The following is a 17,125-nucleotide window of genomic DNA, read 5'->3' as shown; positions in this document are numbered from 1 at the left end:
CTGAGGTGCTGGAGGGAGTCTGGAGAAGGGCAATGGGGAAGGGGAAGGGGCTGGAGCACAGGTCTGAGGAACGGCTGAGGGAGCTGGGGGTGGTTTAGCCTGGAGAAGAGGAAGCTGGGTGAGGACCTTATTGCAGGTAGCAAGTGACAGGATGAGATGAAATGGCCTCAAGTTGCACTAGTGGAGATTTAGATTAGATATTGGGAAAGGTTGCTTCACTGAAAGGGTTGTCAAGCATTGGGACAGGCTTGTGGAAGGGGAAGTAGGAGAGTCAACCATACATGGAGTGATTTCAAAGATGTGTAGATGCAGTGCTTAGGGACATGGTTCGGTGGTGGATGTTGCAGTGTTGGGTTATGGACTGGGCTTCATTTTAAGCATCTTTTCCAAACTAAACAATTGTTTCCACATCCAGCCAGCCCAGTGTATTTATTCAATATGTTCTCTTAATCCCTATACTACTTTTGTGTGAGTGCACCTCATATTACAGCTATTTGGAAGGGCAAATAGATGGTAATGTCTATTGTTCTTGGTCTTAAACCATCTTAGTATCAGGGCACAAATGTAGTTGTGTTCACTGATGTGCCAATTTCTAATATATTGTAAAAGTGTCAGAAATATGAAGTAGGCTTCAAAGCTTGATTATGAAAGACGTGCAGTAAGGGATTATTATGCAAAGAAAGCCAGTGTGGTATCTCTGAGGTTTAACACTCACCCCAATCTTGAATCAATCAGATTGGAAAAGTTTCTCACAGTGTCTTCTCAAAGTCTCTTTTTTATATGTTCAAAATACAGAAAGAAACTTGCTTACTAGCATTGCAAGTCTGGAGTTGACTAAAATCTTCTTTCCGTTGGAAATTAAGAGAATTCTCCATATGTCCTGATGCATGTGACACCTTAATCTGTCTGATAATGCTGACCCTGGGGATGTGTATCCTTCATGCCCAAGTTAAGAGTGCAGTTGCTCTTGTGATTTCCCAGAATGTTTTTTTAGGCCACCTTTCTATGGAGTCAAGCTAAAAAGTAATTTGTAGTTACTTTTGGGCAGAATTCAGTGTTTATCTGGAGCATCCCTGAGAATCAGGTAGGCTTTTGTGTTTTGTTTTGTTCTGCTTGTTTTCAGTTCTGAGAATGGGGTTTTGAATGTGTTTTAGGATAGCACCAATGTATTTATTTCCCCCCTCCCCACCCCTTGCTAACAAGCATTTGGCTATAGAGATTTCCTACTGGACATCTTGTGCCAGGGATTCATGATGAAAAGAAAAAAGTTTTTTGGGAAGTCAGGACATTTCATGCCACAGCACTGGTCTTTGAGGGATGAAATTAAAATGAAGGCTCAGACTGACTGTGGAGGTGGCATCACAGTGCAGATGTGTAGTAGTGAAGTAGAAGTGCCCACTGTGTTTTATACAAAGATGAACTGAGCATTGCCACTGTCATCATGTCACTTTTGCTTCTCAAGGCAAGAATTTGTCAGCCTTCTGTAATGGAGCTGTTTGTCATCCGTCTCCTCTTAGTGACTCAGTATAAAAGTCAATTTTATAGGCTGACAGCAACAAAACCGAGCTCTTTGAGTGTAACACAGAAAAATGTATTGTAGTTAAGGTTCTGTTTAGCCTTTGTTAGCTTTCATATGGGAAATCAGCTATGTAGCAGCAGGATCTACGTGCAGATTTTTAAAAATTTTGTCATCTTAACTGAGCATTGTGTTAAATATATGGTGCTGAAGCTCATGCTGCTCTTGCATTCTGTTTTCCCTGTATTAAAAGTTGAAGCAATTTTGGTTACAATCCCAAGAGCAAAAGTGACAAGTCCTCTTTTTGTCTATCATGTCTGTGGGCGGCCTGAAAACTTGTGTGCGTGTGTTTGTTTATTGGTAATACATGCAAATTATTTTGGGAATGTACGTGGGAGTAGGTTTATACTGTGAAACTAATACTCTGTATGCAGCCATCTCTGAAGATGAATGAAAAAAATGTGTGTGGAGACAAGTATCTTGCAGTTTTGGTGCTGTAATTAAAATACAGATGCCTTCAATTTGCATTTTGAAAACATTCTGTTCATTCCCTAAGTCACTACATGATTTAATACTTAAAACTTTTCCTTTTTAAAAAAAAATTGGTGTGCTGACAGTTAATTTACAGGAGGGAGACTTTCTCCTGTACAGCACAAGGCCCACGCCATGCTTCTGTGTGGGAGTTTTCTGTGCTGGAGTCAGTGACCATGAAAGGATTAGTGATGCTTGTGCTTATTAACAGCTTCTCTTGCACTCAGAGGAATGTTTCATAGTCAACAAAAATCAGAAGAGAGGCTTTAAATTAATACTTTTAGTGGGAAATGTGCACATATAGCCAAATTGTGTGATTAGTTTTGCTAATTGTTATGAGCTTTATATAGTAGATAAAACCTCATTCTGTGCATTGGTTGCATTCTAAAGAAAACCTGAGGTTTTCCTCTTGGTGTGTAGGTGTAATGGGGGAAGGCATCTCTGTTCCCACAGATCTGAAGCAGGTGACCCTGCTGTGTCTCAGTGGATTACGTGTCACCTGTAGGTGCAGGACAGAGGTACTGCTGTGGTTTGCATGTGTGGTGGTTTGCAGGCAGGATTCCTGCACCTCACTGGCACCAGGAGGAGCCAGGCACAGAGAGGTGGGAAGCTCAGGCTCGTCCACTCTCTCACACCAGGCTCAAGAGTCTTTTTTTAGGGTCTCCTGAACTGTCCAAGGGTTGCTCTGTGAAGGCATTTTGGGCAAGTGCAGCATGAAAAAAAGCCTTGCAGTAGAGGCCCGTGGATGCTTACCAGGGATGTCTGGATGCTTGTAGGAGCTCCAAGGATTGAATCCTCATTTCCTGATGCTCTCAGAAAGCACCACCAGCTCAGAATAATCTGGGACTACGTAGGCAATTGGTCTAGAAGAGATGATGGTTATTGAATGGACAAAGGAATATGCTTCATCATTGACTGGACTTTGATCCTGGAAACTAAGCTGCTTATACTGCTATCCCACCAGCTGCTGTTACTTGAGAACCTTGTGTGCTGGCAGATGTCCTCCTCTGAGTCTGATAAATCATTTTGCAGCTTGGCCTCAGGTAAGAAGCCAGATCATCACTCCAGTGGTGCCTCATCATTCAGATGTTACAGAATCATGTCTTTCTTTGTCCCAGTCCTGTATTAATGCAGATTTCATGAAAAATTAGCACAGAGGACAAGGTTACTTTCAGGACCATATTCACTAGCAGGTGACCTGGTTGTATGCTCTGATCTAAATCATGAATTTCCTTAGAGACATAAATATCCTAAAGATTTCTCTGATGAGTTTTTGCAGTTGCATGAGTTTTAGTATTTGTTTAGTACTGTTTAAACTAGAACATCAATTTCCAAATACTGGTGTTCGGTATTCCTTGTGGAATCTTTTGCTTGTAAACTTTGTGCATCTGTGTTGTGTTTTTTACCATTGACAAAGTATCATAGTCCAGCATGTGCATCTGTGTGGATGAATTTGCACTTGGTCATACTGAGGTACCAAACTTAGTTCATCCCACTAAAAGCATTCTCTGTGCAGTCCCAAGTTATGTGTCTGCAGCTTAAGTCAAAGTTTCATGGTTAGGGATTATTCAGACTGTTAGGAAAGAACTGTAATATTTCAGCAAAGTCACTTGGAGTCTCTGCCGATGCTTTTTTCTGCATTTGTGTGCCTGTTGATTTCTTTAGCCTGTGGATTCTGGGCTATCTCCCTTCCTATCAGGGAACATGGGATCTTATCTTGAGTCATGGATGGTGGAGACTGCAGAAGGCAAGAATTACCTTCAGCACCATCCACTTTTGTTAAAGGTCAGTTTGTCAGGCTCTTAATTAAAACCTCTGTAAGGAAGTGAAAGACTAAATTCCCAGAATTTTGTAATAGTTAAAATTTTTTTTTTTCGTAGAGGAAAAGTGGCATCCAAAGGCCTTTTTCTTTGTTTCTTCATGTATTTAATTGCATGCTATATGGCAAATTACATTTCTTTCAGATTAGCTGTTCTGGTCAGGAGTGTGAGATGGCTTTGAGGTTTGGGGTTTTATAAGCTTCCTGTACCTGAAAGGTTGGATAATAAACTACTTCTCCTTTTTTGCTTCTTCTGCTGCAGTAGGTTTTCACTCCTTTTAGTCAGCTGAGATTTGCATAGGTAGGTCTGTGCCTCCATGGCTGACAGTCAGGTGGGGTCTGTTTTGCTTGTGTGTGTCACGCTGATCTCCCTGTCAGTAAACAGGCCCTTTAGCCTCCACAAAGGAGTTGTGGGGTTTGACAAGATAAATGGATGCCAGTCTGTTGTGAAGTAATCAAAACCTCTTGAGTTCCCTGTTGCTATACAGTGTTTAGCAGATTAAGCCCTTTTGAGACTTTTGCCATGAGTTCTTAAACACCTGAAATGGGAAGGCCACACTAGGGGCTAATTCGTGGCACCTACTGATTCATAGTGGTTTTAATTAAGGGTCCACGAAGGCCTGGAAAATGTGGATTTAGTAAGTGTACTTGCATTTTTTCCCTAAGAGACACAAGTAAGACAAAACAGGAATTACAGATACATCTTTTTTGGCTAAAAAAGCTATTTTCTTTGTAGTCCTCCTGTATACCTTAGCAGGTTGGATGCCAGGTGCTTACTGTAGCTTCTACAATATCCTTCTCCTCTGATATCAGTGCTTTTTAGTCCTGTAAGTCATATTGACAGCCAGACTTCTGTGGGGTGGGACAGGTTGGACTCTACAATGAGGCACCAAGCAGGGCAGATGATTAGCTGACATGTTTGACTGTGGCTGATATGGTGCAGCATCATGTCTCAGGGATAGAAATGTTTTAGAAGGTTTTGAGCCTGCTGTTTTGAAATAGAACTGTAAGGATGTAACCTTGTAAGAAATAAGGGGCAGGAGTTCCTTGCCTTATCTTCTCAGGAGTAATTGCCATATCCTAAGTGAGGATACACCCACACATACAGCGAGTAGCTTTCCTTGAAGGCTTAGCAGAGTATTGGCAGCACAGTGCAATAAGCAAATTCTCTTCTGTTGACTTCAGGAGAAAATTGTTTGTGTATTGAGAGGTTTCCTGCCCTGATGCAAAAAAAAGCCTTTCCAAAGCACACATGTGCACACACCTGAGCACTGAGGGTGCTCTCTCTGCCTTTGCTGTCAGGCAGATTCTCCGTATTCCCTTTGCCATCAGCATAGCTAGCACAATTTATTCCCTTTTCTCCACAGTGTAAAACCCAAAAATGAGGTGTTAAACCATTCAGCTGCTCTGACTCGTTCCCGGTGCTGAATTCTTGACTCCTGGTATGATGCGGGTGGATTTAATTGGCGCTGCCAGGAAGATGAATGCCTCCCCCTGTACGTGCTGACAGCCAGCAGTGCCTCTTCATTAGCTGTCAGGAGCACAGGACCTCAAGGGCATTGCTGATACCGCCGACTGAGCTAATTGTACCTCTGATAGCTTGTGGAGGGAGCAGACAGGCTGTTTAATCAAATGGGCACCAGCCTTGCTGCACAGATATCTCTCCCTGTAGTCGTGTATTGCGCTAGAGCAGCTTGGAGCGCTGCTCGTTCCCTGTCGAAGATCTCCTGAAAGCCTTGTCGTCCTTATTAACAGTGATACATTTCTCAAAAATGTATCTGGTAGAGAGCCACCTCTCTTCACTTGAACACATTGGCATGCCCTGCCTCATTCTCATCCTTCGAAAGGTGATTCAAAACTGATTTTTTTTTTTAAGTGAGTCTTGGAGGTGCATGGAGTCAGTGTGCCAGGGAAATGAAGCTGCCTGAAGCCTTGCTGCATGTTTCTCCCAAGGTTAATGGTGAGGGCTCACTGGGAATGAATGCTTTTCCATCTTGAGCAGCAGCTCTCATGATGCAGAATTAGTTGATGTGCCTGTAACAGCTTTGTCTCCTGGGCAGAACAGAACCCAAACCATCCTCAATCCTACATGCCTGTGAAATGAGATGGTGGGTCACACCACTGAGCTGTTGTGCTGCCACCATAAAATCTGCTAATTTCAAGCTCATTTCTGTACAAGGCAGTGCATGTAATAATCCCTTTTTACCTGTGTTTTTGTGCCTTTCTTCACATGGCTTCTGAACAACAGCTGGGGGAGGGCACCAAGTTTAAGATACGTGCTTTTTGTTCCAGTACCTCTTTCTGTGACATTGGACCAAGTCCTACCTTTCTGTGCCTATGTGTCCACACATATTTAATTGAGATGATACTGCGTATTAATGGTGTCAGTCTGAAGTAATGAGAGCCTGTATATGAGGGGTTTGGGAGAGGGAAGCAAGACTAAGATTGTGACACATTTCCAGAGTGACCTGACTAGTTTTGCCTCCTCTCCTTCATATGGAAGATCCCCTCATAATACTGCATCTGCTTAAAGATTGAGATTGGTGTGACTCAGATTTGGGCTACTGAAGAACTACCAGAAAATGTCCTGTTTATCATGTAAGGGGAGATGAGGCACCTTTTCCCATTCAGAAGATGAGGTCGCTTTTCTGGTAGAACTCAAGCACTGGTATGTAGCAAAGAAGAGCCTGAAAAAACTGTTTTACACATAATTTCTTTCAGTATAGAAACATTAATTCATTGATTTTTTTCAGCCTAAATTTATCTGATCGTAGAAGTTTAGGCCATCTGCTTTAGAAGTGAAGGAATTAAATCTAGATGTAAGAACTATATAAAAGCCAAATAAAAGAAGAGCCCTCTCTGAGGTATGCAGCAGGTGCAGAATGAACACATTTCTCTTTGCTCATATGGCTTGGGTGTGTAACTTCATATTTAGTGGAATATCACAAAATTTCATGAATAGACCCTGTTATCTTGAATCCCATCTATCTCTGTGAATGAATGCAGCCTATAGGTTAAAATTGTGTGTGTTTATATTAGAAGTAGTAGTAATATTGCCTGCTTTCTAAACGCTGTTTCCTAGTTACAGTCTATTTTGAAAATAGATGAGAGGTGAATTACTTCTGAAAACTACTGAACAATTATGTGTTTCATTTTCTTTCATCTAAAGTAATTCTCCTTAATCATCTGTTCTCAGTGACATTAGTTTCATGTGGCAGAAGACTGCACCGACTCTATAAAAATTCACCCATACTCCATAAAAATATACCATTACTCAAGCATGGTGTATGAAGCTGAAGTTAAAAAGTTATTTTTCACTTGTGTCTTTTAATTTAGAAGTGGATTGCTTTTATTGATCCTGCTTACCCCGTGGTGCGTGTGATCTGAGGTGTGTTAAATTAGCAATATCGATCATTTGTGACCCACTGCTGTCATTCTGGAGGTCATCTGCTACACAGAAGAATTTGGAACATAATGGCAGTGGCAGCTTTAAAAACTTAGGTGGCAAAAAAGCAAACTTAGTGATAAAAACTGGTCAAGTTTGTGATAAACTTCTTCCACCATTATTGTTGGTGTGCACCAGATTGGCTCTTAGTGAGGGTGTAGCTCATCATGATAATTACATTGGGATATGGCTTTTTCCCACCCGATTTTAAATGCTACCAGTTGTAATCACAGCAACAATGAGATTTTTTTTCTCTGCCTCAGCACTCCAGCTGGCACTGGATTTTGATGATCATTAATAATATTGGAAAACAGCTTATGCAGTGCCAGAAATGCAGAGAGAGTTCCCACAAAGCCAGGTGGTCTGTGGGTAGTGAGAAAGGTAACTGGAATGAGAGCTTGTTGCTTGGACCATTTCTGATGGTGATTTGGGGACCAAATTATATGTATGGGGAAGCACAATATTGGCTTTTTCCATTGTTCTGTTAAGAGGTGTGAAAAAATCCCTGAACTTTGACTGTGCAGACTCTGTGGGGCTGAAGATACACTGCACCCCAAAGGTACGGCTGGAATGAGTTGTGAAGCTACAGCAGGTCCTCAGTAAGGCCTGTATCCATTAACTTTGTGTCCATGTCTGTTTTGTTTGCCTGTACAAAATCTTGTGTGTTGACACTTTTGGTATTCTCTGGGGTGCAAGTACAAACTTTGCCTCGAAAGCAACAAAATGCCTTTTCTCTTCCTAAATACAGGGGCTGCCTTAAGGGCATCTGTTACAGATAATTAAGGTTCCTCTGCTTGGTTGTTCGGTTTTTTTTAGCTTCATGTAAGTCCCTCTAGTGGCGACATCAAAAAGTCCGGTGAAGTAACAGATGTTCTTGTGTCTGGGATACCCTGTTCAGGGCTACAGTTTTTAGCTTCATTATTGCTTTTTGACATATCCTTGATGTATCATGAAGCACAGTTTGAAACTTAGATTCCCCAGCAAATTCTGTGAAGTGGAAAGAAGGTACTGGGAAAAAGGGAAAAGTCAGAGGCAGTGATAATCCCAGGCTTCTTTTGAGAAAAGATGTTCCTAAATGCCCATACTGCTATTATTTGGATGTAGTGTGATGATGATTACTTCGCTCACAGAATTGAGGATCCATCAGTTTTAGTCAACATGCAAGGTTTTATAAGAAAATAATGCTTTTATTATAATTGTTTGTGTGCACTTTCTGTATTTCAGTTGTTAAAAGACACTCTGTATTTGATTAAGTAATGAAAACAGCATTGTAGGAAGAAATGAGACAGAGATGTTATGGAGGGAAGCTCCAAAGGCTTAGACATTCAAGATGTCATTATTTGGTGAGGTATTTTCTTGTACAGCTCTTCTGTAATAGTAGTAGTAGTAATAATAGTGATAATAATAATAATAATAAAAACCAACATAAAATTCCCATGCTCATTACCATTTTCAGCAAGAACATCTGCAGCTGCAAAATGTAACTCAGTTAAGATGCATATATACCTCTGCTGTGGTATAGCTGGTGGGATTCCACTGTAAATGGCAGGAAAGATGGAGATGAGGTGACTTGCCTGAAGCTGTCTGGAAAGCTGGTGGCTGAGTCTGAAGGCAGATCTCGCCTCCTTGGTGCACCAAAGAGCTCTGCTCCTGATGTGGGAGGAAAAGGACACAAGCTTGTGAATCCCTCTCATCTCTGAAAGTAGTGGGATAATCCAAGTTCCACTTGGATTAAATGATGGTTTAACAAAGCATCCTCAAAATATGTTACTTCCTAGTGCCTAGGTAATCTGAATTGAAACTGGATTACTTTCCTAAAGTTTGCAGATCTTATGGCAGACAACTCACTTTTCCTCAAGTGCTTGGGTGTTGCTGCCTGACTTAACCCTCCACCCTGTGACTGTGGCAGTAAGAGGCTCACAAGTCCTTTGCTTTTCATCCTGCCCTTTTGCAGTCTCTTTCATCTTCCCCCTTTTCCATTACTGGTGCCTGGGGAACGCTGATCCTGATTTAAAATAAAGCGTCATCTTTCTTCTTTTCCAGCTTTGTATTAAAAGGGTGGGAAAAAATTTTCACACCTGTGGTGACTACAAGGACCTCGCTCTTGTCTTTGTTTCTTCAGCATGGTGTCAAATTTAAGGCTGAAAAGGCAGAATATCAGCCAGTTTGAGAGTTATATCATGTACTAGTACATGGTGCTGATTTGTTATGCAGCATGTTAAAAGCAAGGTTAGGCTGATTCCTTCCCTTTGAGGGGAAAGGGACACCTTTCTGTGGGGTGTGAATGTCTCTTCCTAGGCCGACATTGTCTCATCTCTCCTCATGGAGTCATAGCTTGTACTGCTACCTCTGGAGATGGAAATCTCTGCTAATTAAACTATGTCTCTTACAAATCTGATGGGCATAACTTGTGAAATTGTGATATTCTGTGCTATATTTCAAATCCCTGCTATAACCATAAATTCAGTGAGCACTTAAGTTTTATTTTCTGGAAGCGATAGCAAGGAGGAACAGGTGATTGATGTGTGTTCTTGAAGAGATAGCATCAAACTGCAAGCCCATGGCTGACTGTCAGGTTTTAATGGAGCAGGCCTACAATTTAGGTGATGATTAATGAGAGCATGAAGTCAAGGAGCATTGTTTCATGGTCTTACGTTGATTCCTGCTGCAGACCGAACATTCTCTGCTGTGGGAAGAGTAGGACTGCTTGCTCTGGGTTGATGTGAGCTATACCCAGCAGCCAACATTCCCACTCCGTGGTGTGCCTTCCAGGCGGCGCGTGTCGGGAGCAGCCTGCCCTTTGTCCGTGCGCTGCCGGATCTGCTCCGCAAAGGGCTCCTTTCAGGATGACAGTGGAAAATGTGACAGCCATGTCAGCCACTCCACTGCGTGCCAGCATGGAGAACACCCAGGAAGGGGTGATTGTTGTGGCTTGCCAAGTGCAGCACTGCAGCTATGGGATCTGGGGGGAAGGTGCCATATGCTACCATTTGGCACGGTGGCTGCGGGGGCACAGAGCACATCATTGTCCTGGACCTTGGCGGAGGGAGCTGGCAGCGTGCCTGCTGGGATGCTGCCTTTGGCAAGAGATAGGAATGGGAGGGGTGTGGTGGTAAAAGGGCAAACGTGTCTGTGCCTTGCATGCCAGAGTGGTGAAGGAGCTGGGGGAGAGGGACAGGGCACCACGTGTCTCTTCATTCTGCCACGGAAGGACAGGCTGCACCAGCAGCGAGTGGGGCCAGCACGGGGCTCCCAAACATGGTTATGGGGTAGTGTGCCTGTCAGGAACTGTAACACCTTCCAAGCCCTTAATGTTAGAGTGGTAATAATAGGAGGCTTACACCAGCTGATGAGAGAATGAGCTAGCTCTGTGGAGACCTTGCTGAACTTGGATAAATGTCCCCAAACTAGATTAGGTACACCAGGGGCTGGTTTCCTTTGGAAGGACGTGACACCTGCAACTTCATGCCTTTTTCTTTGTGTTGTGACTTACTAGGTATGCACCTCATTTTCTAGGGACAGAGGAGAAAGCAGGGGCTTAAGGAGAAACTTTAAATAAACTGCCTAAACCACCCGATATGTCTTTGCTCAGAGAACAAAATTCTAATGGCTCAGTGATGAGAAGAAAATGGCATCGACGTGGGAGAGTGTACTTTTAGCAGCAGGCAAGCCAAACAGTAAAATCAAGGTACAAGATACCATAATGGCTGGAGCTAAGGAGAACAAATAATGGAATTAAGCAGTGGGCTACTACAAAGGTATATAAAGGAGGAGTGTTTATATAAGAGGAACATGAAATAATGTGTGCCATACCCTTGTCAACTTCCTTATCAACTGAGAGTCAAGTTGTGGTAAAGGCTCAAGAAGAGTCCCAGCATAAAATCTGTTCCTGCAAGGTACATGTACGTGTGCATGTTGTCTTTCCATTTGCAGTACAGCAGAGGAGCAGCTCTGGAACGGCGAGAGAGAATTCCGGCAGGGAAGGCAGCCTGCAGTTCATTATGGGCCTGGCATGGATAAAAGCACGTTTAGCTTCCATCTGTTCTGGGTTGGATGATGCTGATAGAAGGGTCATAGTTTTGTCAGTGATGGATATCTGAAGTCACTGTCATTTTTAGCTCATCCAAAATTTTGTCCCTTCTGTTTACTGGACATCTATTTTTCTTTTTGACATGTATTGCCAGATAACACTGCAGGTGGTGATGAGCTACAGGTGTTAGATGAAGTGAATCTCTCCTTGTTGTCTCTCCCTCTTTCACTGCTGCATGTGGTACAGAAGTGATGGGGAATGGGAATAGTCAGGGATATGTTTTGGCAGCATTCAGATAGCTATAATTTTGCTTTACTGGAATCATATGCATAATTACCTTACAGTTTTTGCAATATTATTAAAGTGTGAATGTAGCTTGAAAGTAATAAAGAACGTAGATGTTCAACTACAGTATAATTCAAGAAATGCATTACCTGTCAAATACTTTTTTTGGATACTGAAATGTAAACATTTCTCATCTTTCTTTTACATCTGTGCTGCCTTGTGATTGGAAAAAAAGGCATCGAGGTATGTCTTAAATAATTCTCCTTTAATTAAAAATAAGAATCTATTGTGAATATGGAAAAGGGTGCACCATACATTGAATACCCAAGTATATCAGTCAGTAGTTCTTCCTGGAAAGTGGCAAGAGCCCAGCATTCTACTTCGGAAAGTTGTCATTACAATGGGATTTGGGCCCATGGGCAAGCTGTGTTTCCTTCAGAGAGGTTTGTCCTTTCTGTGTATCTCTAGAGGCAGTCTGTATGGACTGAAGAGTGGTGTTTTGCCACAAATAATTGGAAATCCATTTATTGTGGCTCTGTATTATTAATCTTTGTGAACTTCTGTGATACCCAACCTGCCTGTATTGAAAATGCTGTAATTGCTGCCTTAACTCGAAGTGCATATTTGTGATTCTCATTTAAAAGCCTTGTCAAAAGTGAATTAGATTCCAGTGTGCTAAAACCTTTTTAAAGAATCCCCAAAGGCTTTTTATGTGGCAGGCTTTTTAAAGCCACACAGATTTGCAGAGAAGTGGGCTCTGTTAAAGAAGGTGCTGCAATAGGTGTACGTGTATATGTTGATTTATTTTGTTTGGAGTACAACTTTGTCCACATGTGCAGATGATGGGAGAAGAAAAACGTGAAAGTCATATCTCACTTGAAAGAGCCTTTGATCCCATGGGACCTCCTACACATTTCAGTGATAAAACCACAGTTCAGATAGGTTTGGCAGAGTGTCAGCACCGGAGCTGGGATAACTGAGGTTTACATTCTCAGAGTACCATTAAGTACTGTTGGATCTGCAGCTGTTTTTTAAGGCATCAGCTCTCTTTTAATCCTGTGACATGTGTGACACCCCCTCAAACCATGTTGGCCCACAGTTGAGTCCTCATGTCTGAAATACAGGCAGTAATGCACAGTGCTTTACCTAAGGTGTTCTGTGGTTTTTTCTCTACAAGTGAATTAGAGGTAAGTATAATGCTACTGAGTTATGTGAACTTGACCTTAAAATTATAGTTGGTCACCATACCTATTCCTTGACTTTCTTTTTCTATCATTCTTTGTTTTAATATCAGTATTGTTATTATATTCTAAAGCAGATGATTAATACAAATCAGAGTTAGCTCTGCTGATCAGTAGAACTCATGATCTCTCTAACAGTAAGGTGAAAATTTCTTTTTGTGAAGTGATGGGGAGATCAGTATAATATGAAGTGTGTGGCAGTTCTTTCAGTGATCACTAATTTATGTACTTAAGTGCTTAATCTTGGCCAGCTCTTACACAAAATGAGGTTTAAATCCAAGCTGGATTTTTTCTGCATCTGAGGCAGTGGTGCATGACCTCTCTGTGCTCCACAGCAGTGTTTTGTTCTGTGGTGTGACAGAGAACCCCTCTCCTACTAAACAGACCTACTGAATAGTTTCTGTATTTAAAATTAATTTAAATACTCAAAGATCAGCTTCTCTAAATTCATTTAGTATTTCTGCTGAGGTGGGTGATGAAGTAGTACATGAAGACCTCTCAAATGTAAGGGCCTTGTAAACAGACTGAACTGTGCCCTGATACGGTGCCAGCCGATTAGCTGAGAGCACCCTTGTTTGCTGCTGCTTCCAGTGTCCTTCAGATTTTGTATCCTGTGGCAGCAAGCAGTGGTATTGTTGCCAGGCCTTCGGTTGTTCCTGTACTTATTCCAGTTCTCTCTTTGTCTTGCTAAGGGAAAGAATTGCAATCCCCTTTTCATCCCCGATGAGTCTTTGCTTCCCCTCTCCTACATCTTCCTGCCTTAGAGCTAGCTGAATTTTTGCCCTCACTGTTCTCTGAGAGTTGTCAATGCCAGTCCTGTCCTGGTTACTCCACACCCCAGCTACCCTTTGCAAACCACTCTGGTCTGAATGACCAAAGCCTTCATGTAGCCTCACAAAAAATGTTGCTCCTGAAAGTCTCGTAATGGGGCTTATGGGGAGGACTGAAAGGAGTGTTGTCCCAGCTTTTATCATGAAGGGCCAGTTATGGTTCAGTCAGCATTAACAAAGTCTGATACCATTAAGAGCCCACTCGTTTTCAGGGAGACTTTAAAATCAAGGAAATTTTATGATCCATGCAGCCATGAAGTTAATAAAGTTAATGTTTCATTTTTATTGCTTGTGCTGCACCGGGGTGGGTAATGCAGGCCAAGAGCATGGCAGTGCTGCCCTCTGCAGCCTCCTGTTCTGTGGCCATAGCCATCGTGGGGAGCTGTTTTCAGACAGCTCTACCCAGGTAAGGATGGAAAGCTTCCCACCCTCAGCAAGGGCTTCTTAATGTTCGCTCCTGTCGTCACCTTGCTGATGTGCCTTCCCAGGGCAGGCTGTTGTACACCCCAGTCAGCCTTTCCTGCTGCTGCTAAGCAAGCTGGACTAGTCAGGTTTCTGTAGGATGCTCTGAGCCTTAGCCCATGTTAGTGATGCTCCTCCCAATTACCAGTGCAGACATCTCGTGGGTGTGGTGAGGAGATGCCCTCACACATAGTCACAGCTGTGTCTTGCTCCCTGCTTTTGTTTGTCTGAAAGTTGGTGCTTTTAGTGCCTGTTACCAGTTCTGGCTACCCATGGCAAGAAGACTTGCTGCTTTATAGATGGCGTATTTTTGTAGAGTACAGTTCTTGACTTGAAAATAGAAAAACACTTTGGCAGAATTGATACGATGTCCTTAGCACAGTTTGTTCATTTGTCTGCGCTGTGCACTAGGATGATATTTTGAAGAAGAGGTGGGATTTCTATGTATTTCTTATTTTCACAGCAGTAATCTCAGGCTGAAGATGAGTAGTTGAATCTGTTGAGATATCTTTGAAAGAGCCAAACAATGTTTTCCTCTTGATTTTTGTTTCTGTATTGGATAATCAAGTCTATTTAATTCATTGAGTGTCTTGTGTGAGAAAGGACTGTCACCAGATACCCTTGGTCACCTCATCTGTATTTGCTGGTGTCCGTAGTTACAGTGATCACTTAATGTGCCTCATTCAGCTACAGATGCTCTTCTTTAAAAGTGAAAGTTTTGTGTTTAGTCTTAGTTACAGTGTCTACATGAAGTGAAGTCATCGTTCATGTTCTTCATCGTGAGTGAGAAGAGAGTTTGGCCTTGGTGTAATTAATTTTAACTTACCCCAGCAACGTAGTCATCTTCTTAATAAATTATGTGAAGTCCCACAGTTGTCTGTATGATGACTTGGAAGAATTGAGCAAAGCCTTGACTTTCAGGCTGGGGAATTCAGTTTTAATCCATCCATCATGTCCTCACTGCATGTTTCTCAGCAGAAAAGCATGCAGTGTTTCTTGACTTTATTATTATTGTTTTTTTCTTGTGTGACTATTTTATGTCCAGAAATGAAACATGAGCAAGGATAATCATTTTGAGAAGCCAGTAGGGAAACTCCAGAGATGTATTGAATTTAGTAAATTGAAATGGTAACTCACAAAGCTTGCAGAACCAAAGTAGGATGCTGACTACAATTTTGGTATTGACTTTATTGTTCTGTACTCTCAGTTCTGAGTACAGCTGACAGAGAGAGAAAAACATGTATTTTGGTGGCTAAAATAAAACCATGCTGCTGTGCACTGGTAACACAGGAAGGGTTGATTCCATGTATTATGAGCTGTGTCGGACTAGTGTGCCTCAGCTGTGCCAGCAGTTTACCAAGGGGAATCATCCCTTCCAAAAGTCCCCACTGAGTATGAAGCAGCCCAGAAAATGGGAGAGTTTTTCCTTAAATGTTGTATCAGATCCTGTAAGCAAAACTAGCAAGAAAGCAAAGGCAGTGAATGCTTAATAGAATTTTTCACTAGCATGATGTCAAAGCTGGCAAGTTATAAAATGGCAGCAGGTGATTGTATACTTGAGGATAGACTGTTTTCCCTCTCTCTTGACAGGCATATGTATGTGGAAGGTATCAACATATATATCTGTCTTTAATTAATATATGTATTACAGGAAGAGAAGATAAATATGTGAACAGTTTCTTCAGTTTGCATTGAAATTACAAATTATCTTGAAATTTGAAAACTCACTGATTTATGCAAGCAAAAAGCTTTCATATATAAATATAAGTTTGTTTCAGTGGCCTGCTCACTTTCTGCTCACTTGATTTGTATAAAATGCTTTCCAGTTGCATTTCTGCTAGACACTTGTACTCCTAAGTGCTCGCTATGCTATTTTATAGCTAAAAATAATAGCTTAGTGATACTGTGCTAATGACACTGTAGCTCTCTTGTTGTCCAGGGCTACTTGAAAATTGGAGAGTATTTGAGGAAGTACAGGAACTGCTGTAACCATTTGGTGAGATGAACAGCTAGAGTTTAAAATAAGCTCAGTCTGGCTGCTAGGCTGAATTTCAAGAAGTGTTGGCCAACAAGAGCTATAAAGACCAATTCATCCCTATGTACAAGAAAAAAATCAAGGTAATAAGAAAAAGCCCACCTTTTGGAAGGTGCTGGTAGTTCAGCCACATAGCAGATAGAAGTAGTTAATAAAATATAAGAATTAAAAAAAAAAACATGCTAAGAACAAAATTATAAAATCAGATGGTATTAAAGTGGATTCTTTAAAATCATGCACATAGCTGCCAAAAGCTGCTAAATTAATTAAAACTATTTTTCTGTATTTGTCTACGTGTTTACATGCTGAAGATATTTTGCATTGTGAGCAGTAGTCAAATGGAGAATTATGCTTGGTCTTTGGATTATGTTTCATAAATTTTGATCATTCCTTGCATCCTGTTTGGATAAAATCTGTATCTCCTCTCTATGGAAGAGTTCTCTCCTTGTCCTTGATGGCTCTCAGCGATTTGAAAAAGAGCATTAGAGTTGTGGTGTTAGAAAAGCTCACCTGAGGTACAATAGACTTCAGATTTTCTTTCCATCTGCAGTATGGCCTGAGAAGCAGTGTTTTCTTTGTGGGCTTGTCCTCCTTGTGTTGTTGCTCAACAGATTGGCTTTTGAAATTGCTCTCAGCCTCAATGGGCAGCTCTGTCCCCTCTTCTCTGCTTTTGAGATGTCTGCAGGAGAGTGCAGAAGCTTCCAAACTGTAATTTGCTTCATAATTGCCATAGGACTTTGGGCTAATGACCAGCCAGAGGAATGGAGCCTACATTGGCTCATGCTGAAACAGAGTGCCAAAAACCACCTTACCTTTACTTTTTACATCTCTGTGTAGGATTTTCTGCATCTGAGTCTCTCTAGGAGAATCCTGGAGGATGTGCTTCCTCAGCTCCCAGCCACGGCAAAGCAGCCAATTCTGCTAAGTATCT

General features: G+C 41.8%; 1 protein-coding gene across 8 annotated transcripts in view; it reads left to right on the top strand.

Moving 5' to 3' along the window:
- The window catches only part of ARHGAP24 (Rho GTPase activating protein 24), a 247,525-nt gene that overhangs the window by 129,414 nt on the left and 100,986 nt on the right, over positions 1-17,125 (top strand). The window lies entirely within an intron of this gene.

The sequence above is a fragment of the Aphelocoma coerulescens genome, chromosome 4, assembly GCF_041296385.1.
Source record: "Aphelocoma coerulescens isolate FSJ_1873_10779 chromosome 4, UR_Acoe_1.0, whole genome shotgun sequence".
Taxonomy (NCBI): domain Eukaryota; kingdom Metazoa; phylum Chordata; class Aves; order Passeriformes; family Corvidae; genus Aphelocoma; species Aphelocoma coerulescens.
Note: the sequence above shows the minus strand (reverse complement) of the source record. Positions and strands in the feature narration are given on the sequence as shown.